Here is a 23,137-nt window from a genome sequence, read left to right as displayed (position 1 = left end):
CAATGAGATGTTAAAACAATGGAACAGGTTGCCAGAGACCTTGTGCATGCCTCATCCCTGGAAACATTCAAGGTCAGGTTGGATGGGGCTCTAAGCAATCTGATCTAGGTGAAAATGTCTCTGTTTATTGCTGGGGAGTTGGACTAGATGGCCTGCAAAGGTCCCTTCCAACACAAAATATTCTATCATTCTCTGAAGTTGGAGAAGCAACAGATCTCCCCAAATCTCCTATCCCTTTTTCGAGGTTGACAGAAGGCTGGGGGCTCTGCTGAACCTAACCCAATATACTAATCTCTTCCCTATTTTATTTGGCATCCAAAACTGGACCCAGCAATTCATAGCCACCTCACAAGGGCTGAATCATTAAAAGGGAAAGGATAACTTCCCTGGATCTGCTGTATCTGCCTTTACCAGTATAGCCAAGCATTTTGCTGGGTTTCTTTGCTGCAATACTGTTTCCCAGGTAACAGAGTTGCAGAATAACTTAGGTTGGAAAAGATATTCAAGATCATCAAGCCCAAGCATTGATCAAATACCACCATGCCCACCAAACTACAGCACGAAGTGCCACATCTACTTGTTTTCTGAATGCTTCCAAGGATAGTGACTCCACCACTCACTGGGCAGCCTGTTCCAATGCTTAACCACTCTGCCAGTGAAAAAATTTTTCCTAATATCCAACCTGGACCTTCCTTGGCACAACTTGAGACCATTCCCCTTCTCCTATTGTTAACTGCCTGGAAGAAGAGACTGATCATCATTTCTCCACAACCTTTCAGGTAGCTGTTCAAAGTGAGTCTGCCTCCCCCGAGACTTTTTTCTCCAGTCTAAACAACCCCAACTCCCTTAGCTGTTCCTCACAGGACTTGTGCTCTGGAACCTACACAGCTCTGTTACCTTCTCTGGACATGCTCCAGCATCTCAAAATCTTTCTTGGAGTAAAAGGCCCAGAACTGAACACAGGATTTGAGATGTGGCCAGTGCTGAGTACAGGGGGACAATCCCTGCCCTGGTCCTGCTGGCCACACTGTTGCTGCTACAGGCCAGGATGCCATTGGCCTTCTTGGCCACCTGGGCACACCCTGGCTCATGTTCAGCTGCTGTCACCAGCACCCCCAGGTCCTTTTCCTGTGGGCAGCTTTGCAGCCACTCTGCCCCAGCCTCTGGCACTGCCTGGGGTTGTTGTGACCTCAGGGCAGGACCCAGCATGGGGCCTTGTTGAACCTCACACCATCAGCCTCAGCCCATGATCCAGCCAGTCCAGATCCCTCTGCAGAGCCTTCCTGCCCTCCAGGAGATAAATACTTGCACCCATCTTGGTGTCACCTGCAAACTGACTGATGGTGCACTCAATCCCCTCATCCAGGTCATCCATAAAGACATTAAACAGAACTGGCCCCTGTACTGAGCCCTGGGAAACACCACTGGTGACCGGCCACCAGCTGGATGTAACTCCATCCACCACCACTCTCTGGGCCTGGCCATACAGACAGGTTTTTACCCTGTGAACAGTGTGTCTGTCTAAGCCACGAGCAGAGAGTTTCTCCAGGAGAATGTTGTGGGAAACAGTGTCAAAGGCTTTACTGAAGTTCAAGTAGAGATATCCACAGCCTTTTCCTCATCCTCTAAGGTTGTCACCTGGTCATAGAAGGGATTGGGTTGGTCAAGCAAGCATTTCACAAACTCTTGATGGCTAGGCCTGATCCCCTGATTTTCCTGTAAACTGGTGATTAGTCCTAAGGCCTGTGTAGGGTAGTAATGAAAAGTAATAATTTACTGCAGTTTTCCTGGATAAGCGAGTAGCGTGAAACTTGAGCTAGTAAAAGAGATTTTGCTTAACAACACATTTTGGAATCGATTTTGCCTCTTTGATTCAGAAACTTGGGCTGGGATTGGAAGTCCGTGAAACCGTAACTCAATGTTTTCACCTTTTGCTTTTTCCCCATTGACTTTTTCCTGAAGGAACAGGTAGATAAATGTTGCTCTGTTAAAAGAGGCCAGAGATCAAAATGCTGCACAAACTGTCCCTGTCTTGCAGCAAAGTTACTCAAGAAATAATTCCAATAGTCACACTGAATTGAACATTCTGTAGTTGGTTGTTGTCTCTCCTTATGATAGGTGAGCCAGAGTCTGGTTACTGGGGTTACTGGGGGTATACTCCGTATACCATAAACCTTGAAATCTAGGAAAATGGGTGGTTTCACAGAAATTACTTTTCAGAACTTAATCATATTCACATTCACAAATGGTACTAACATGTCTAAAGGCTAAAGGGACCAGTAGGGAGGTCACTACCACACTGCCACAGCAGAACTGTCAGGCATTTTGGGTATCAGGGGCTGAAGACCCACAATTTCTTATCTTAGTATGAGTAGGCAGAAAATCTGCACTGTGATTATGTTGAAGCTGCAGCAGTGTCCGATATAACTATGGCTTCCCAAAAAGTGAGTCTGGATCATGAAGAGACCCTGTCTCAGGTCTGTCCTACAGAGGTCACTGCAAACCCACTTCTGAGACAACTGCAGTGCTGGTTTGCAGTGTTAAAATGCTAACACTGAATGCAGGCTGAAGTGTCTTTGTCTATGAACAAGTATTTATTTACATCTCTCACCTGTTTGCACGGTGACAAATAAAAATGTCATGTATCCTTCACAGAGAGATTCAGTGTATCTTTGAGAGAAAGACATTAGTAAACATTGTGTTTTGACTTAATATCTCTGAGCCAGGAAAAGGAAAAAATTAGGACTCCAGCTCATTTTGTCTTTCAAAGATGGACACTGAATCTAACTTAGAATAAAACTTGCAGTTCTTGGACTTCTGATTTTCTCCTACCTTAAGTAGATTTGCAATTTCACAGATGTCTGTGACATTGTTTCTATGAATTTTGGTGAAAGCTTTTTACGGTTTGTTAATATTGAAGAGTGGTGAAATGAAGTTTTTCAAATTAGAAAAAAGCTAATAGTACCTTTGAAAAACCAGTTTCAACACTTGAATTGAACCTCAGACTGCATTTAGGGAAAAGTTATTTCAGATGCTAACCCTCATTTAATGGTGATGTGATTATATTGAATAAAAGGTTTCTTTTTCTGGATGACTGTTCAAGTGTTTATCTACAGTGTTAGAGGGCAAGTGGTGAAAGAAGACATATTGATTCTTTTCCCCTGACACTGTTTTAGGAACATGGTTTCCAAACCACTGAAATAAGCTTTAGGAAAAAAGCCCAGTTCATGCTTCTGTCTACATCCTACATTAGTATTTGCAAAGTTTATACTAAAGGAGAACATGCAGGCTCACAGCTGGTGTAGGACCTCAAAGTGTTTTATTTAGACCTTGATTCGTGAACTTATGGAAGTTCCAGCTTTGGCTGCAGTGGGGCTCTGCAGCCAGTGCTTGGAGTGACTATGTGTCCTGTGTTTTTCCACGGCATTAGAGCATCTGCACCTGGGATGGGGCAACCTTGGATGTGTGTACAGACTGGGGAATGAGATGCTGGAAAGCAGTGCCACAGAAAGGGACCTGGGGCGGTCTTGGTTGAACCTGAGTCAGCAGTGCCCTGGCAGCCAGGAGGGCCACCTGTGCCCTGGGGGCATCAGGCACAGCATCGCCAGCCGGGCAAGGGAGGGATTGTCCTGCTCTGCTCTGCACTGGGGCAGCCTCACCTCCAGTGCTGGGGCAGTTTTGGGTGCCACAGGATAAGAGAGATGCAAAGCTATTGGAGAGTGTCCAAAGGAGAGCCACGAGGATGGTGAAGGGTCTGGAGGGGAAGCCCTATGAGGAGCAGCTGAGGGCACTTGGTCTGTTCAGCCTGGAGGAGATGAGACTGAGGGGAAACCTCATTGCAGTCAACTTCCCCGTGATGGGGGAGGAGGCAATGGTTTTAAACTGAAAGAGGGTAGATTTTCTTGGATACAAGGATTAAACTTTTTTTACAATGAGGGTGGTAAGACACTGGAACAGGTTGCTCAGATAAGTTGTGGCTGTCCCCATGACTGGAAGTGTCCAAGGTCAGGTTTCACACCCTGATCTAGTGAAGGATGCCCCTGTAGTGGGTCATCATTATCTTTAAATGTCCCTTCTAGCCATAATCATGGTATGATTCTATATTTTGTAGATAATAAACACCACAGAGGATTTTAAAATCTGCTTTAGAGTACGTAAAAAGCCCTGTATGCATAGTGAAATGCAGAATATTGAAAAAGGATACTTGAATATAGACACTTCATAATAAGAAAAGGTGACTCAGGAGTCAGCCATGCTTGAATATATCCACTTTATGACTGTTACTTGAGTAACAGCTCTTAGCATCCTTTGTTGCTAAAACAGTGAAGGAGTTTAGTAAGAAACAGATTATTCTGAGAGTGAAACTGTGTTATAATAGCTGCTCTGTCTTGAGCTGAATAATCATAAAAACCTAAAAAAAATCACCTAATGATCCTATTATGCCATGTAACAGAAATGATCATACAACTTGTGATTATAACAGGCGATTAAAGACAGAGGTGGCTGGGTTTTTTCCCCCTGCTATTTATATTACTGATTTATTAGTTTAGGCTGAAATGTAAAAAAGATTCACCAAGGAATGTTAATAGTTGGCCAACATCCAAAAACATCACCCAGAGCAGAAAGGACAGTAAAATTCTATTCTGTTAAGACCTGAGGTGCTTGTGGTCTTTCAAAATACAGGTTTTGAGGAGCCCAGCAAGATCTGAGTAGAAAAATGTGATGTCAAGCTCTCAGTAAATAAGACGCAGTACCTCTTTCTCATGTTTGGGTGCCCTTTTCTTACTCTTCTCTCTTTCACAGTATATCAGGGCCAGTAGGCCAGTCCTGGCGGGGCAAATATATTCCATGGAATGAGGCACTCCAAACAGTATAAATACACCTGGTACAGGAGAGAAGCTGACTGAAGAGGCAGTGTGCAGTTTACCCTCTCCCAGACACTGTAACATCAAAGCCGAGAAGCACCTCTGAATGTATTAATGGTGTAGCAATGAAAGTTAATTAGCATCTACTTTAGAGATCAGGTTTCATTTGTGCCAATACACAAAGGCATATGCTCTGAAAAATCATTAGCTTGGGGAAAGTCCTTCTGTCTACCCATGCTTTCTAGCCAGACAGCATTTCTTTTTGTATATTCCTTCTTTCCTAGTGTCTCTACCTTGTGAGATACCAAAACCCATGTCTGCAGTCCAGCTATCACTTAAAACTTGTTTAATTTTAAGGTTTTTTTAATCTTTTTCTATTGAAATCAAACCAATTCAAGTCTTTGAAATCCTTCCCTGTAATAGTAACATGCAGTGCCGTGAAAATTCCAGAAAAAAAAAAAGGGTCAATGCAACAAAAATGTTCATAAGTATTGACAGTCGTTACTAGCAGGCACTATTGTTGTATTTTAATGGGTATAGGCTTTCATTAGACATTGATACGAATACTTTTGATTGGATTCTTGAGTTTATATATGTGCATATGTGCGTACATATATCCTCTCTAGAGATATGGTATCTCTTGAAAAAATAGGTGATGCCAAAGCTCTTGGATGGCAACAAGAAAGAAAACAATGACACAATATTTTATAAAGGTTGTTTGTATTTAATTTTCCTGTTTCTCTGTGGTCAGGTTTTTTCCACACTTTATGTATCCCCATGTTATGCATAGAGACATTCTATGCATGACAACGTTTTATGTTGTCAGAGTTGTCAGAAAAAAAAGAACCATATTAGCACATATGACACTTTGAATCTAACCCAGCAACAACAAGCAGTCTGAATTCAGCTGCACAAGAAATAATTTATAAGTATTTCTGAAGGTCAGGACTCAGTCTTCATTAGAGGTGTAATCAGGAAGCTAGAAAAGGAAAGGAAGGAGATCTCATTAAGTATTAGAGCACTTCTCTGGAAACCTTGGAAGATTTTTCTTCTACAGCTAAAGCTCACTGGATTTGCTTGTCTTATCCTTATATTGTAGAATTTTACTGACAGTGCGATCTTTTTGAGTCAGCTCCATTTAAATCCATAAATGCCAGAGATTTTTGTGGAACTGTAAACCCCTTCAGTTACAGAGCACAGAAGTTAAGTTGCTTTGAATTAAGAGATTTTAAAAGAGAGCTTTAAGTGTCCTTAAAAAATTAATTAAGAATATAAAAAAGTAACATTTTGGGAGGATCAGAATGTGTTTTTAGCAATGTGAAGGAAATAGATAGAAATGTACCTAAACTGCTTATGCTTATGGATAAGTATTGCCAGGCTCACGGAAATTAGTGAAGTGCATAGGCATACCATAGAGTAGAATTTTGAGTAGTATAACAATAAGTAAAATACAGCTTATTAATAAACTTAGGTGCACTTGTGGATTTTTGATCATTTCTGAGACACATCATATCCCCAGAAAGAGTGGAACCTGTGACTTGGTTTTACTCTTTTCTGTTTAGGGTTCTTTAAACTAGAGCAGAGTAGTATAATAGGGAATTGGCAACAGTTGTAAGGGGTTTTTTGTGCAATGTAGACTCTTGCAGCTTAGAATAACAAACTCTAATGGTATTAAGTAAAGACTGTAGTATTGCATAGATCGTTATGGCTGTTTTCATCCACTTTACAAATGGATAAAAAGGGAGAAGTTAGCATTGCTTTACATAAATTCAAGGCAAGACTCAGGATGAGTTTCCAATCCGCTTTTTCCCTGTAGTTCTTACAGAGCTAATTAAATGTGAAGATATGTTGATACAGTTATGGGAACTAGGCTGGGCATATGAGTGAGTACTGTTGTGAGAAAAAAGTCAGGTAAGTCAGTATTTTGACACTTGGCTAGCATATAGACAGCTCTCTTATTTCTTACATATGTCTAAACACAAAATTTTGAGAATACTGTGTGACCAGCCATATATCTGCACTTTGATTTAACTTCAGTAGAGGCTATAGGAGTCCTTTCTAATTCCAAGTAGATAAACACTGTTTTAGGGAGCATATTCAACAATGCAGAAGCAGAAAACATAAGAAATAAATTCTAACAGTAAAATATATGATCCTAGGAAAAAGTTAGATTTCTATCAGAATGAATTGCATGTAAAATTGAACAAGAAAAGAGTACCATCAAATTATTTGCATGTTCTTTTTAAATTGCACATCTTCCCATAATGGAAGTACACTAAAACAATGAAAAGAAGGGAGTGTGGATGATTTTCTTAAGGACATAGGAGAGAGTACAAAGTCAAGACACCTTTTACTTGGGCTTCATGGAGACAACTGTTGCCTCTTTTCAGGTAATGGGCTTCCCGTGGCAATACTATACATGCAGCACCATAACTTTGTCCATGTGCCTCCCCCAGAACCCTTTCTTTGGGAAGAGGCGCACTGGCTGCTGGAGATAGCCATGTTTGGGGTGAATTGTTCAATATCTGATTGATAAAGAACCTACTTTTTAGTGTGTTTTCCACCAGTATTTTCTGAACTATTAGTTTCTTTGGTAGAATTCCAAAGGTACTATAAAGAAGAAAGCTAACTACACGCATGACAGTATTTATTACAGGGTATGAAGTAAAATTTAACATTAAAAATCATTGTTGAGGTGAGTAGGCACAGAAACAAGAGTAGGAGAAAAATTGCAGTGGTATGTGCATACCACTGAAGTGATTAATAAAATGCTTATTCTCCCAAACAAGAAAAGTGAGTTTCAACATTGTACTTATCTGCTGTTCAATCTAAAATTGCTGGGGCCTACAAAAGAAATCATTATTAATATCAGAAGATCTTACTGTAGGACAAACAGTAGTTCCACTTTATCACAGCATTTTCTTCTAAGGTTTCTAAGTGGACTGTGGGAAATTTCCTTCTTTTTTTCTTACTTTGCCCTCAGTTAGCATCCTACCTATAATGCTATTTCTAGCAATTTCATTCATCGGTGGATATTAGGAAATGGATGTCATGGTAGCCTGAAATCCCTTATAGCCTCTCAATGGAAATGAGACATGTTTGATTTAGTATACTTTGGTCCACATCAAACTCAATTTGACTTCAAATGCGGTTCAGGCATGAAGACAGAGGTTCCCAAGCAAATGTGGTCCCTCTGTTCTCTTCACCTAATTGTCGATGTACATGATATTCCCACTTTGTGACCTGAACCTGATTGTATGAAATATGTAGAAAAAGTGTCAGTTAAGTATTGGTATATGACTGTCCTAGCTAAACTCCACTGCTGATATTATGTCTTTTCACTGATTAATTTATGAGAGTTGGAAAACTTATTCTACTCATCAGTCTCAGTTCCAGCTTCTTCAGGTGCATTGTAGGAATGTAGAACTCCCTTGCAATTAACTTTCATCTAATAATTTTATTTTCTGACCCTAAAGGTACATGGTATCATCACAAACTGTCATAGTGACTGCATTCTTCTGCAAGGGTTCTGCGTGTGTGTTCATACCATACAAAACTAGACTACAATTTAAATAAATTAATCCTGTCTACCAGCACCAGCTTTGTCTGTATAAGAATGCTGGAGAATCAAACTCAATTTCTTTGGGGAGGTAAATAGAATGCATATATCTTTTTCATAATTATTCCACAGACAGATTTCTTTCTACCTGACCACTTACATGTAAGAGTGGGAATGGAACACACCTTATACATCTCTTCAATTCACAGTGAAGGGTGAGTTGGTGGAGCTGCAAGGAGAGGAACTGATTTGTTATAAGGGTATCTAGATGCTGTAAGGAGCTTTGGAGATCTTAGCAATATGCTCTTTATAGTGTTGGTTTCTTACAGTGTGGAGGAGAAATATATTACCCCATCGTCTGTGTAGCAAGTAAAACCCACTACAAAAGTAATATTTGTGAAATGTGGATATGGAAATGGGAAACTGAATTACGCAGAAAAAAGCTCTGTGGCCCTGCTATGTCAGACAGTATCAGACAGCCCTCCTTGATCTCCTGTGAGGAGCAGGTAAATGCAACCTGTGACCTGTGACCGGAAAGATGGAGAAAATGGATCAGACCCCAGAACTTACGCTCATAATACCCTATTTTTTCTACTAAACAGAGGTATCAGCCCTGAGATGCTGGACCATGGATGATGGGAAGCAGCCCCCTTGAAGGGCTCCCCCTTGCTAGGGAGTCAGTCTAAGCTAAGATGGGAGAGGTGCAAGACTTGCTTTTGCACCTAAACCAGGAAAACCCAATTTGATGATATTTTAATATACTTGTGTCAGTAAAAGATTTCTATTTTACATTATGTTATTTGAGATGGAATTCAGTGATTGTCTTTATTTTTTGTCATATCACTGTAACTACCAAAAAAATTGTTCTCATTTACACAGCAACTGTGAAAACAGAATAGATATGAAATGGAAAATCTGAGGTAAAATTATAGAATTAGACCAAGAGTGCTAGTTAGCAAGAAATTTTTTTTACCTGTTGCCACTAAAAAAAATTTTTTTGAAAAAGCTACTGCATATCTGTTTGCATCTGAGAAGTGAATGTTCAAACTTGTGTTCAAATCAGTAAGTCCGAGGCATCAAGAGACAAGACCTCCTAATTCTATTAGTGTTCTCTAACCAATTATCATTATATTCTAGGTACTCTTGAGATTCTTTGTTTTCAAAGGTATCTTGTGCTCCCATTAAACTGACTGCCCCAAGTTCGAAGGTGTTTGGGTCAAATATTTTTTTAGTTTTTCTACAGAAACGCAACAAAATTAATTGGTCTAACAATCCTGCTACCTAGTATTTTTTTCCTAAAACTCAGTTCTGCTGCTACCAGTACAAAGAAGAAAGAGATAAGAAAAACTAAAACCAGCTGTATCTTTGGGTCGTCACATTCCTTATTCTCTATGCCCTCTGCTACAACGTTTTTCCTCTGGACCCTGAAAAAAATAATCTGAGTTTCTATAAATTACGCTTCAATGCCAAGAGAGTCATTTCCTCCCTCAAAAAGGCCCCCAAATATACCAGTAAACAGAATAAATAATCTCATCTTCATTCAATTTCTTTCTCCCCATTAAATGAGCCCTTTTCAGAATCTTTAGTCAATGACCATCTCCTGTCAGGGCTCGCTTATAAAGACGGTCTTTCCCTGGACAAAGGAGACGAGGATTTATATGAGCATGTGTCTTTTCCTGCACACCTGGGAGTAAAACTCTAGGACAACAAACCAAATGGCATAATACAAGAATCAGGCTAGGAAGAGACTTTGCAAGGACTGGTGGATACTGTGTTATTCCAACAGGCCTTGGGAAAGAGAAAAAGAAGAGAAAGGGCACATTTTTTTCTTAAAAAAAAAAAAAAAAAAGAAAAATGCTTCTGTGTTTGACAGTTTGTAAACTGAAGGTTTAATTCAAAGGTTCACTGTACCCTCACTTAGCATGTAACTATACATTTCCTTGAGCAGTAACTAAAAGATTTTACTGAACTAAGAAAATTTGAGACTGAAGTGACAAATATCAATTTTTACCCTCAGGTCTTGGATGGGTGGCAGAACAAGTTCACAGATTCAGATACATTTATTGAATTTTGGAATCCACTAGCTCCATTAGATACATGCTTTTCGATAGAAGGGATAAAATTTGCAATAAAGAAAATAAAAAGTAGTAGTTTTCTGAAGGCCTTTTCACAATTAGGATGTGTGCTTTATGTGAGGAATGAGTACAGGTTCATATTGATGGGTATGAATATGCAATGGTGTATGACAGATATGAACATGCATTTGTGTTACCCACTAAGAAAACTGTGGATGCGCTTACTTTTAATACACTTATTAGTCTCACCTGGCTTATTTTACATAAACTTTTCTTGCTATTTCAGCACATCAAAAAATAAGAATTCTATTTAGTTTCTAATGTTAACTTTGTAAATATGAGGTGTTGATTGTCTTCCTTACTTCACGCTCAGGACTTCTCAGCAGGCTTTGCCCATGACAACAAAACCTCTTATCCTGCGTGTAGAGGCTGCCTTTATTTAGTGTTTTAGACCATGTGTTTCTCAAGCTGGTACATTGATAGGATCCATCACTTCTTTTCCGTTGAAAAACTGAGGCAATTTACTTCCCATACGTAGAAATAACTCGATAAAGCAAATAGATCTTTTTAACGGTGGTTAGATTTGGTTTCTGATGTTGTCAGGGTTTATTTAAAGCAATTTATTTTAAGCAAACTCACCATTTATTTGGGAGATTTGAATTACAATAAACCCTTTCATAGTATATGCCTTTTCTTGTTGTTTGTATTACTCATTTTCAGTGTGAGTCTTCCACTATCCTTACCATGGCTATCATGTCAGTTTGGGGATAATCGTTGAACTTTTTAGTGATAACTTCCAATTAAATGATAATTGCATAGAAAATTTTGGCATATAGCACCAGTAAAGAGACAGTAAACAAAAAACTCATTGAGCTCACAAGTAAATCCTCTGCTTTCATGTGGAAAAGACCCCTTCAGTTATCAGTTCTTTTAATACGATTTTTAAAGAGAGACAGAGCTTACAAATATTTGTTTTAAATGTGCTATGAATAGTAAATTTATTTACAAGTATCTCAATCCCTAAGGGTCCATACACTTAGAAAAAACCCCAAAACACTGGAAAACAACAAACCTTAAAAGAAAGACTGAAGCCTCAATATCTCTGCTATATTTTCCAGGTATGCAAAGAACACAATATTGACTTCTTACAAACTTCACAGTCACATAAATTGGATGCAATATGAATGAATGACAAAGGACCTTTAGCTCAGAGGAGTTTGTTCAGCTAAGGATTAAGGCTGACCTTGAGGAGCCCAGTGATGTGGACACACCAAAACACACCCCCCCCTTCCTCAACTCTCTTCCAAACAGCTCTTGCAGCACAACAGGGATACGGGCTCCCCTTCTCCTTGGAAGAAGCAATCAGGACTACCACAGTGCCATTCTCATTCTTGGAGAACTGGGATTAAAAAAATTTTTAAAAGCTGGCCTGGCCATGCTTGGCATGAAAGGCCGACACCTGCTGCACTCTTCAATTGCCCATACATGCTAGTGGGCTCCCTTGCTGGGAAACTCCCCTACTGATAGGGTGCCCTGCCATAAGGTCTGCGTGCTCATGATGGTAGAGTGATAGGGCAATTTTCTGCTCTCTGAGCCTGGCTTTTCAGCTGCTTCATTCTCCTCCAGCTTCAGCTCATTTACACCCTCAACTCCCCAATTACAGCAGAGGGGAATAAAACTGACTCAAACTGAAAGAACCAATGTGTTTCAATTGTTGGGCCATATCCTGCATGTGTAGGAGCCTTTTCCAGAGCAAAGGGTGCTCTTCATGGCATTTACCCCTCGGCTGCAACTGTTTCTGCAAGAGCTGATCTTCAGCCTTGGGCCACAATACCCTTGTGCTTTTGCTCCGAGTGGATACTTCCAACTTTATCACATTGCTAGTCCTATGGTATTTTGAAGTCAGATCTCCTTCTAATTGAGAAAGGCTCCTGCATGCATATCGCAGCTTTCTATGCCCGGCAGAAAAGTGCCACCAGGCATTAAGCCCCTTCATCCTCTTTCCCACTTCCAAGGTCCTGTTCCTCTGGTTTACCTGCTACCTTGCCCTACCATTACATTTTCTGGTACACCTCCCAGACAGGTCCCAACCAGGCCCCCTCACAGCCTCCGTGCAATCCCCCACGCATTCCCCATAAAGCCCGTGTGTACCCCCACACTATACTCCAGGGAGCCTGCAACCCTTAGAGCTTCTAAACATTCCTCCTTCAGAACTGGTGCAGCCCCGCACCTCCTCCGGTCCCGTTACACACAGACACAAACACTCCCCCCCCCCACTGCAAACCCCTCCGGCCCCCGGGGCACCCCTGCGTACACCCATCTCCTCCAGCGCCTATGCAGTCCCCCGCCAGCCTCCCCCTCGGCATCTTCCAGCCCCTACACGGCCACCCCACCAAGCTCCCCTCCACCACCTGCGCGACCGCCGGGTTCCCCGGCCCCCACACAGCCGTGTCCCCCCGCACCCACGCGTCCCTCGGAGCAGGGGGCGCGGCGGGGCCGCTGCCGGCGGGACGCCGCTCCCCCCGCGTGGCGGAGCAGGCGCGGCTCGGCGGGGACAGCCCGGGCCGCGGGAAGGGTTAACGGCGGGGCGGCGGGCACATGACAGCGGGGCACGGGCGGCCGCGCTCGGCGGGAGCTGCGCTGCCGGCGGGGCAGGCGGGAGGTGAGTTTCCCGAGCCCCGCGGCGGCTCCGCGCCCCGCCGCGCCTGCCCGCGCCCGGGGGCGTGCGGCGCGGCCCAGCCCCTCCGCTGCCCCGCTCGCCGGAGCTGCCCCCAGCCCCGCGCCGCCAGCCCCGGCGGGGAGAGGGTGAATCGGCGGCTCACGGCCTCCGTGTCAGCGCGGGGAGGGCGGAGGAGAAGGGAAAGCAAAACAAACGCTCTTGTGGTGCCGTCAGTTCGCGGTTACTCACCTCGCCGGCCGGTCCGCCGCCGAGATGGGGACGCAGCGCTGTCTGGAAGGACGGGACAGACACACGCCCGGGAGATTTGTCATCCCGCTGGTGAATAACCGGAGATAGGTACCCGCGGAGGGAGGCTGCGGAGCGGCGCGGGCGGGAAGCCGGGAGCGGCCGGGGGTGCCGGCCGGAGAGTGATGTGCATCCCGCGGGGCTGCCGCGCGGAGGCTCGTGGCTATGATGCCGGGCAGTGTCCCGCCCGGGGCTTCCTCTCATCCAGAGACTGTCCGCGGGCGCAAGAGACCAGTCGTGTCGAGCTTGGTGAGGTGACAGCTCTGTTCATCTGCTAGCCTGTATGTTGCTAGCAACTCCAGCCTCTTAAACTTAAAAGATTCGCAATTCATGGCTTTTAGCTGTGCCCTCCTGTCTTATTCGCTTTTGGCCCCGGTTGAAGCTGCTCATGCTTTGGCTGCGAGGTCTGTGGGGTGAGCCGTGGTTGTGATAAGGGTGGCGGTGGCTGTCCCCCGGGCTATCAACCGGGCAGTGTATGGTAGCCTCCTGCACTGCCCCACCACGAGTGGCGGTCATAGTGGGGGCACCAGGGCAGGGCAGGTGTCCAATGGCCCCATGTCTCTGCCTCCGCCTTGCCATCGGCTCACATGGGGATATTGTTGGTGGTTTCCTATGTCTTGCATGGACCGAAGATCTCACCATTGCTGACACTGCAGCATTAGGAATTGTGCCTGCACTTCTGGAAACTCCAAAGCCATTACAGGCAAAGTGAACAAGTGGCGTTGAGAGTAAAAGGTGCACGAATCAGGGTTTGCAGGAACCTTTGTTTGTTAGGTAAGGATGCTGTGGCCACTGATGGCATGTCAGAAAGCTTGCCTCACACGCCGGTACTCAGTGCTGCCAATTTGTACTTTTTGGGTTCTTCAGGCATCTTGTCTGAAGTTTGTAGCTAGCCCTAATGAGAATAACTTTGCTCCTGGAAAGCTCATGCTGTTCTTTTGGAGCAACAAAACAGGGAGTTAGCAACAGCCCTGATACTTAAGGTCCTATTAGAGAAGAAGCTTAGGAGATCTTAATTAACGTAATAAACTTGAGAAGGTTTCTCGGGCAGAATGGCAGAAACAGTAACTACACTAGGATATACATCATCCTGTCCACTGATAATGGCTGCCCTTTTGATGGCAGTTGCAGCAGTATCAATGACTGTTCTGCTCTGTGTTTGTACAGTCCCTTGCACAAAGGCATTCCTTTCTGTGACTAATCTTCCTAGGAATTATAGTGATGCAAGTAATAAGTAATTACTAGATTTCATTATACTAGCTCTGAGAAACTCAATCATGTTTGGGGGCTGGTTGCCTCAAGTGCTGTGGAAGATCTTCTTTAGCTATCATTTGCCTTGCTTGTTCATGCTGTATCAAGAGGGCATTCTGGTGATACTTGAGAATGAAAAACTTTCAGATTGTGTGACCTTTTCTAGTTTTCCTTGGCTGACGACCTGGGCCTTAGAAAAATGTGGTATTATCAGAGTACTGTAGTTTGGAATGAAGCCCCCTGTGGTAGTTCAAGAATACAGCTGTCAAGAAATGGATACAAATGACCAAAACAGTGGATGCTAACATGATGTATTTCTTATTCTCAGTAGTACATGAGTTCTGAGATGCTGGCAGATGTGGAGGGTGGGGAAGAAATTCTATATAAAATGAGAGAAAAGCTTGTTTTTTAGCCTCAGTTTTGAAAGCACATTGTCTTCCTTTATTGCAATTGGGATTCTTAATGTACCTATTGTTCCAAGCCTAATTTCAAGCTCTCAGTTATTATTTCTTTCCTAGTTGAATCTCTATGTGGTTTTCCTTTTCAAGGAGAATTTATTACTATGCTCTGGTCTGTGAACTAAAGCCAGATAACTGTACAAAAGCTGTAATACTTCCTATGCATGTGTGCTCTATTTAGAAAATGCATGGCAGCTTATACTTATATTAGGGTGTGTCTTTCTCACAAGCAGTTGTGAGACACAAAAACCTCAGGAGTCAGTAAGGCTAAGGTGAAGCATCCCTACAGCTTTTGGTGCCTGTTTCTTCCCTCTCTCCATCACAGTCTGTCCACCCAGACTGGCTCATCAGGGATGTGATGTCAATACTTCTGAGTACTTCACTATGGTGCCACTGAGAGGTGATGCTCCGAATACTATGGCCACGCAAAGATGGAAGGGCTGACAGGGGAGAATAGAGCTTTTAGGGCAGGCAGACCCTTTAGGTGGCCATGTGGTTGCTCAGCCCTGGTAGGAAGTAAATTTTTTCCTGGAATTGTGCCAAGGAAATTGTGGAGGGGGACATGGTGAGAGGCTTGGCTGTCCGTCATCATGTTTGGGATAAGGGAAGGCACTCACAGTCTTGGAACACACAGTCCCAGAGGAGGGGGTTATGGTTTGTGTTTGCTTTCTGTGGTGTCTGGTAGCTGTTGTAGAGGTGAGATGTCTCCAGTGGAAGAATAGGAAGGAGGTATGGTTCAGTGCCTTGTCTTTCAGTCTTCTCCTTTGGGACAGCGCTTGCTACCCTATGTGCAAAGTGCCAGCATCTGATAACTACTTTTGTGAAAGCATCTCCTGAGCTGGATTTATTACAATTCCTTAAACTGATCTCTGCAGTGGAGTAATTTAGCTTTTGTTGAAATTTAGAAGTATTTTACCTCTTCTTTTGTGGGTGAAGCAGTAAGCCAACTCTGATTACTTTTCAAAACTGTGCTGTAAAAGTAGAGTATATAGCGTACTGTGCTACAGACATAGATTTTTGAATTTTTTTTTTTTTTTTTCTTTCTGAAGTATTCATGTTTGGATTTTCCAAGGCTTCAGTTCAGCTTGAATTTAAATTTTATTTTAATGAAAGTGAATTTATGAATCATTGCTATGGATTTTGAGCCCATATGTTGTCATAATATTATTAATGCAGAGTCATAAAGCTTTGAGTAAGGTCAGCTTAGGAGAAAAGAGACTTTAAAAGCAATGGAAGTGTTCTTTTGACATCTGTGGGAGCACAAAAAGATAACTACAGTATCTTACTGATGGACAGAAATAGTGCATTAAAAGATAGAAAGTGCTTCTGTTCTTCTGGTAGAACAAAAGAATTTGTCCATACAGCCATTCAGTTTCAGGATATTATTATTTCTGGGGTTTGTTTGTTTGTTTGTTTGTTTTGGGGGGGATTTTTGTGTGTTTTAACTTACAGCATTAAGCGTCAACCCTGCTGAGGATTGCAAAACTTATTTCTAAATAAGCCATTGGATTTGGTGCTGTATTTCCACAATTTCCAAGATCGCTTCAATTAGAAATGTATGGGGTTTTTCTATTATGGGTAGCTATTTATGGATCTGATGCAAAAGTTAGTTAGACTTTTAGAACAGAATTCATGTCCAATTGGCATTTAATTAGTTATGCATGCTTTAATGCACCTCTAGATACTCTGATGTTTTGGTCTCATTCAGTTTGGCCACTAATATGAAAAGGTCCTGATTTCCTAATGGAAATTGATACTAAAATACCACAAAATAATAATTTTTAAGATGAGAAGGCTTACACTCTCCAAAGTGTTTAATATTTTAAAGAAAGAAAATACTCATTTGCATGTCAATGTAATGTTATACATTTTCGTAAACAGAATCAGGAAGGAGACTAGAGGAAGAAAATGTAGAAGAATAACTTAATATGTTTCTACTCTCATAGAAAAGTTTGGTTTGTTTCTACTTGCAGGTCAATTGGTTCAAAAAAGAATTTGCTAACATGAGGAAAGAAATTATGGGTCCAGAGGCCTTTCTTCAAGGGTAAAAACCACAGCAGAAGCTAATGAGAAAAGACGATAGTATAGAACACTGTCATTCCTTGTAAGATATAATATTACTAGAGAAGAATAGCAAGGGACACCAGCATATTAACAACACAAGTTGTATATTGACCTCAGTTTATAGGGCTTGTAGGTCTGTGTAACCTGTGTAGAAAAATTCTGTTGATTAAACTAAAGGTGCTTTTGTTGAGTAAAGGGAATTCATTCATCATGTTAAAATCTTTTCTTGATTATATTTGTACTTTTCTAATGCAGTTAGAATTGCAGACAAGAATTACAGGGAAGAATGATTTTTATTTGTAGCCAGGTTATAGTGACATAGTATAAACCCTTGCCAGCAAAACATGCCTTTTTTTTTTTTTTTTTTTTTTTGGTATGTCCTTTTCTGAAGACCGAATCACCTGTGTTAAGGCAAAGGACTTTCTGCTTTTAAAATAAACTCTGAGAATTTAAAAACATTCAGCTCTCCCTGTCCTTGGTTGAATTGCAGAGAGTGATTTATGCTTCACCCAGGCATGAAAATAAGTAATACTGATTTTTATTGGTATACTTTACAGTTTTTATTCCCACAACATAAAAATGTAACAATAAAAAATAGTATGTAGAATAAGACTTTTATGACCATTTAAGTGTGGTTAAGGCATATCTCTCTTAGTTAGGAGTTTTACTCTTGCCTTTGAAGATATCATGCTTAGGCCTTTCATTTTTAGTGAGTTTTAAATGGAAACTGTGTGTGAATAACTATGCATAGATGTCTTTGTAGACATTTAGATGACTTTCAGTCTAGAAGTGTACTGTGAATGCAGTTTTGTGAAATAAACAGGGATGCTTTGTGTTTTTTGACAGTTCACAGATGGAGAAAATGTAGACTGCAGAATCATAGTAAGCAAAGGTGTAAGTATGAAGATTTCATGAAGTCAGTCATGAATGTACTGGTTAAAATCTTACTGGCTTCAGTGTTGAAAATTTTGTGCTGAAGATAAAGTTACCGTTCAGCATTTTGCTGCAACAAGACCATAACACTTCATTAAAACCTTAATGCCTATATGAATGAAAACCATGATTGAAGCCATACTTCAGTTTTGTTTCTATCAGCTTAATTTGTTTGTCTGAACAAGTTAATTAGGCACCGAGTCTATGATTGAACAAATTGCTTAAACATGTGCTTAATGTTAAACAGATGAACCTAGTGATGAAAATTGGGCCTGAGCTGTTCAGCTGAATTAGGGCTAAAGTTATACTCCATCTGTATGACATCTTAGCCCAGCGAGTTACACTGACAAGTGCAGCTTTTGCCTAAAAATCTTTTTTGTATCAGGAAATGTTTAGATCTAGTTGATTCTGCCTTGGGGTAGGTTGTGGCTGAGATGATCTCTCAAACCCCTCACCAGTCTTGTCTTGTAAGATTAAATAATAGGAAAACATAAGTGATGAAAGGTCAGAGTTCAAAAATTACTGGTATAATTGGAAGGATGTCCTTGAGGATTTACTACTATGTGATTACATTTCAATTACGGCACATCTATAGGCTTATAATAAGCATCTGGTTTTGAAGTGATTGCAGTTGTGTTTATGAATGCTTCTGTGCTGTGCTTTCTTCCAGTACTTCTCTGTGAAGTGCCACAGAGTTTGAGGAACCACAGAGTCTTTTCTGTGGTTTTGGTGTTTTCTCTTCATGTTATTGTATGTATATCCTTTAGAACGTGTACTGCAATTTTTCCTGTTTTGTCAGTATCTGCATGGTGGTCCCCTACTGCATGTGCTTTTCAGCATAGAATTTGAGGAGATGGCAGAAAAAAGTGCAGTAGCTGAGTTCATTCTAATGACAACTCCCTATCAGAGGGTCCTTTCAATCCTGGCTGCCTTATTGTACTTGCTCAGCATTCACTTAATGTCATGGCTGATTTAGATAATGTGAAGGCAGTCGACCTTATTGAAACTTCAGCTTTTTGGAGAATGGAAAAAAAGGTTTTCTTCATGTTAGAGCTCAAGTCATTGCTTGGCTTTGTTTTTTCTTCCTGAGAGACCATATAGAGCTTGTACTTTGTTTCTTGTAACCAGTAAAGTCACAAAGTCAGCAGTCATGTACAGTCCTCTTTCATCTATTACTTACTACATTTATTTCTATTTATGTATTTTTTTAAACAGGCATAATACACAGTAGATTTCTTACTGACTTTGGATTGATATCAGTAATAGCTGTGGGTCTGTAAAAACACACTTTGATTACATTAACTTCTTAAAAAGGAATGGGAGGTCATACAGTATGAGCCATCAGACAGCAGGTATTCCTCATGGACCTAGGATCATCCATGGACAGCAGACCTCACCTATCAGAATTCATGCAGGAACACCCTGCCCATCTTTAAACAGCAGCTCCCCAATCCCAGTTACTGGAAACTTGTCTGCCAGCCTGCACTTGGAGGAGGGATAGTTCATCAGAGAAGCGTCACTGACGGTCCTATTCACACCCTTGCCCGAAAGTCCAAGTAACTAGTGGTTACAAAAGAGAACCCTTTATTACAAGTCCCACAGCCCCCAGAACTGCCAGTCCCACAGTTTTAAAAGCTAAAACAGCAAGAATTCTCAAATACGTTTTCCCCATGCAGAGGTGAAAGTGATATTCATTTTTCTACTGCCATCAGCAATAGTATTTTTTTCCAGTGGCACATATCTAGATGGTATTGGTTTAAGTAAATGGAAGCCAGTCGCTTCTTTACCACTCTTTTCCTACAAAGGAAGAGACACTGCAACAAGATGTCTTGATATTTTCCATGAAAGAAATTCATGATTTGATTATGCTCAGGGACTTTGTATTACACAGCAGTTGCTCAGAATCACTGAGTTGTCCTATGATTCTTTATAAACAGTGTATCTTTGCTTTGCTAACCTAACCTTTTGACTCAACAAATCCAGAGACTAATTTTATGTTCTATGGCACCAGAATTTTGTCAGTGCTATCAGGAATACTCCTTGGATGCATGAACACACCTTTCCACTGGTGACTAACAGCTGCTTACTGATGAAAGCAGCAATAGTCATGCTTTTTTAAGGTGTCTAGGCTAGACATGCTGTGGAGTGCTTTGTCTTAACTATAGATTTGCAATTAATTTCTTGAAATCACTGTTTATGCTGTAGAAATTAATGATGCATAACTCTCACAAAATTTGGAGTCTGGTTCTCTGTGAGTAAGTGCTTGTGCATCAGATGAGGAAGTATTTGACTGTTTGCTCTTGGGTCTTAAAAGTCAAAATGGAACATTTAAGTTTGCAATACTTCTTGACTCTGATCATGCTGGAGATAAGGATGTTCCTTTGGAGGAGTTTTTTATCATGTTTTCAAAATGTAATGTACGTAGACATGAGAATTTAATGTATAGAAATGAATTAAATGGTTTAAGATTAAATAAGTTAAATAGAAAATGGCTTGGGTTACTATCCAAGTGAAAGTGGAGAAAAGGAGACAGATTTCCCATTTTATTCCAAGTGTGTTGCTTCTCTCCATTTGCTGTTTTTCTTTACTACTTCCCTTTGAAAATTTAGGAAGTTCATCCCTCTTTCGCAAGGCTTGCAAACTTGAAACCAGTACCATTCCAGAGCTAGTTGAAAGTTAACTGCTCGTTGAGTGCTCTGCTGAGTCAGACCAGTGGTAATGCATATACATATTCATTGCGTGACCTCTGAGATCACCGGTCTGGTGCTCGAAGTGCTGGAGATGTTGGGTGTAATCCACAGCATATACAGTGAAAAGAGGTGTGGACTCTGCACGTGATAGTTTTGGAGGAACTTTTCTATCTCTGTTTTGCTACAAGTAGAGCCTGATTCTTGCTGTCTTCAAAATTATATGTCTGAAAACTGAGAATCCGTACTGGGATCTTTAAAATAGCCCTGCATAATAGCTAATCCACCTACAGTATGGGAGGCAGAGCAGCATGGGAAGGTGAAGAGAACATCAGCCAGTTTGGTGTCCCTGTTTGTGGGTTTTGAAATGGGATTTTTATCTGCTGTGCCTGATTGCTCTGTTCCTAGATGCTGTCATTTCTGCCTGTCCTTCTCACCCTGATTAACTTGCACATATGTAGTATAGTCCGCTCTTTTGTGGGATAGCAAGTAGAAAATTCAGCTGAAGGCTGGCATTAGGGAAGATTATGTATAAACAGTGTGATATTCCTAAGATACATGTGGACTTCAGATACCAGCACTGGTCTTCAACATCTCTCATCAATGCAGCTCTTTTGGCAGAAGTTTTGTTATGAAAAATAATACAATTTTTAAAAGCCAGCTTTTTACTGAATGTTCTATTAAGAAAGTAATTTATTTTAAGGTGTGTAAATTTCAAATAGTTCAAATTAGAACAGTAATCTAGTGTCGTGATGTCCAAAAGTTACATATTTGAGGATTTAGTACCAGCATATCTGCACTTTATCCACATCTGAATAGTAATTTTGTTTTCTAGAAAGTCTAGTAGCTATTCTTACTGCTTGTCTCATTCATTCCTATGTGCAGACAGTGGACTTGTGAGTGTGAGCTGGACCACATTCAGGCATACCTTGAGTGTTCTCATGTCTCACGTTGTAATAACAATCCCAAATCTTTCTGAAAACAACACATACTTTCTGAAAGCATTTCTATGTTCAACACTTCTACTTGGTTCTCATACTCAGTCAATGAAAAGATGTTTTTGAAGTTCATTGAGAAGTATTAAAGATAAACATACCCCTGCTGGTGTAGGTAGTTGCAGGAGGTAGCTCTGGGAATAATTAGGGAGCTCACTTTCTATTTTTCCGCCGGCATTACTGGTGAACACTGTAGGAGGGAGGATCCTGCTGGAGGACATGGATCCTTGATCTGAACCACCGAGGTCATACTTAACATGCCTATGACTATTCATTCAAAGTTTAAGAGCAGTAATACGATACACTGTAGTCTTAAAGCAGCCTGGATTTGGCTGATGGAGAATTTTTACTGCGAGCAAAATGCCCTGCTGACGTGCTGTTAGTCACATCGCTGCAGCTGCAGCACCTCCAGCCACTGCGCTCATAACCTGGTGGAGAGGTCCAACATGTACAAGGGGAGGGGAGAGGCAGCCTGTCAGCCTGGTGTTTGGTCTTACTGAGCTGGTGTGTCTGGCAGGATTTTCAGTAATTGTGAGCAGCTCACAGTCATGAGTGCCTTAGCCATCTCCATGCATCCCCTGTTCTCCCTGGAGCAGGTGACACTACATGTGGGGGCAATTCAAGTCAATTGAAACCAGCCTGGCCTTTTGTTCTAGCTTGACTGGTCTACTAGAATTAGTGCAGTCAGCATGTGGGTGTGTGATGAGGACTGTGTAACAGTTGTGAAGACTTGACATAAATATACTTGAAATGGAACTTGAGGAAGCAAATCTGGACATCAGCCCCCCAGATGGGGCACTTCAATAAGAAACACAGAAACTTGTGCAGATAGTCATGGACCCCCTTTGTTGTCCTCTTCCAGGCACTGAAAAGACAGCTGTCATCTTCTGTTTCTGAGGTTCCTGCAGTGTCACCTGTTCATTGACGTGAAAGACAATTATGTATTTTATTTTTTGTTTTCTTGCAAATGTGATTGTAATTTTTTTTCTGGTAAAATGAGTCAATTAGCTCATTTGTTCGCATGTAAGATGAGCTTGTTTTCTGTTAGAAATCATTAAGGCTCTTCCTTATCCTGGAAATAGATGACAGACTTGGTATTTGATTTGATTTGATTTTCCCCCCAGAGACTATGGAAGAAGAAACAGCTCCAGTGCTGCTAAGCTGTGTGAGAACTGTGAACTTGGTCAGGGACGATAATTTCTCTCCAGTTGCCAAAAGAGGCTTGTTTCACTTTTGAACAATAACCACACAGGTCTGTGAGCAGTGTTATATGCTGAAGTGTTAA

The 23,137-nt window shown here is 41.5% G+C and overlaps 1 protein-coding gene across 6 annotated transcripts in view; it reads left to right on the top strand.

Annotated features, from left to right (window-relative positions):
• Window positions 1–13,324: 13,324 nt before the first annotated feature.
• Window positions 13,325–23,137, top strand: part of GLIS3 (GLIS family zinc finger 3) — a 163,992-nt gene continuing 154,179 nt past the window's right edge. For 3 of the 6 annotated variants that reach the window (XM_069001655.1, XM_069001653.1, XM_069001651.1), the window contains exon 1: window positions 13,416–13,515. The gene's annotated coding sequence lies outside the window, so the exon portion shown is untranslated. Of the gene's footprint in view, window positions 13,516–18,536; window positions 18,589–23,137 lie in introns of those variants that run through there. The other 3 variants (XM_069001657.1, XM_069001656.1, XM_069001652.1) reach the window with 2 other exon arrangements.

The sequence above is a fragment of the Aphelocoma coerulescens genome, assembly GCF_041296385.1.
Source record: "Aphelocoma coerulescens isolate FSJ_1873_10779 chromosome Z unlocalized genomic scaffold, UR_Acoe_1.0 ChrZ, whole genome shotgun sequence".
Lineage (NCBI taxonomy): Eukaryota > Metazoa > Chordata > Aves > Passeriformes > Corvidae > Aphelocoma > Aphelocoma coerulescens.
Note: the sequence above shows the minus strand (reverse complement) of the source record. Positions and strands in the feature narration are given on the sequence as shown.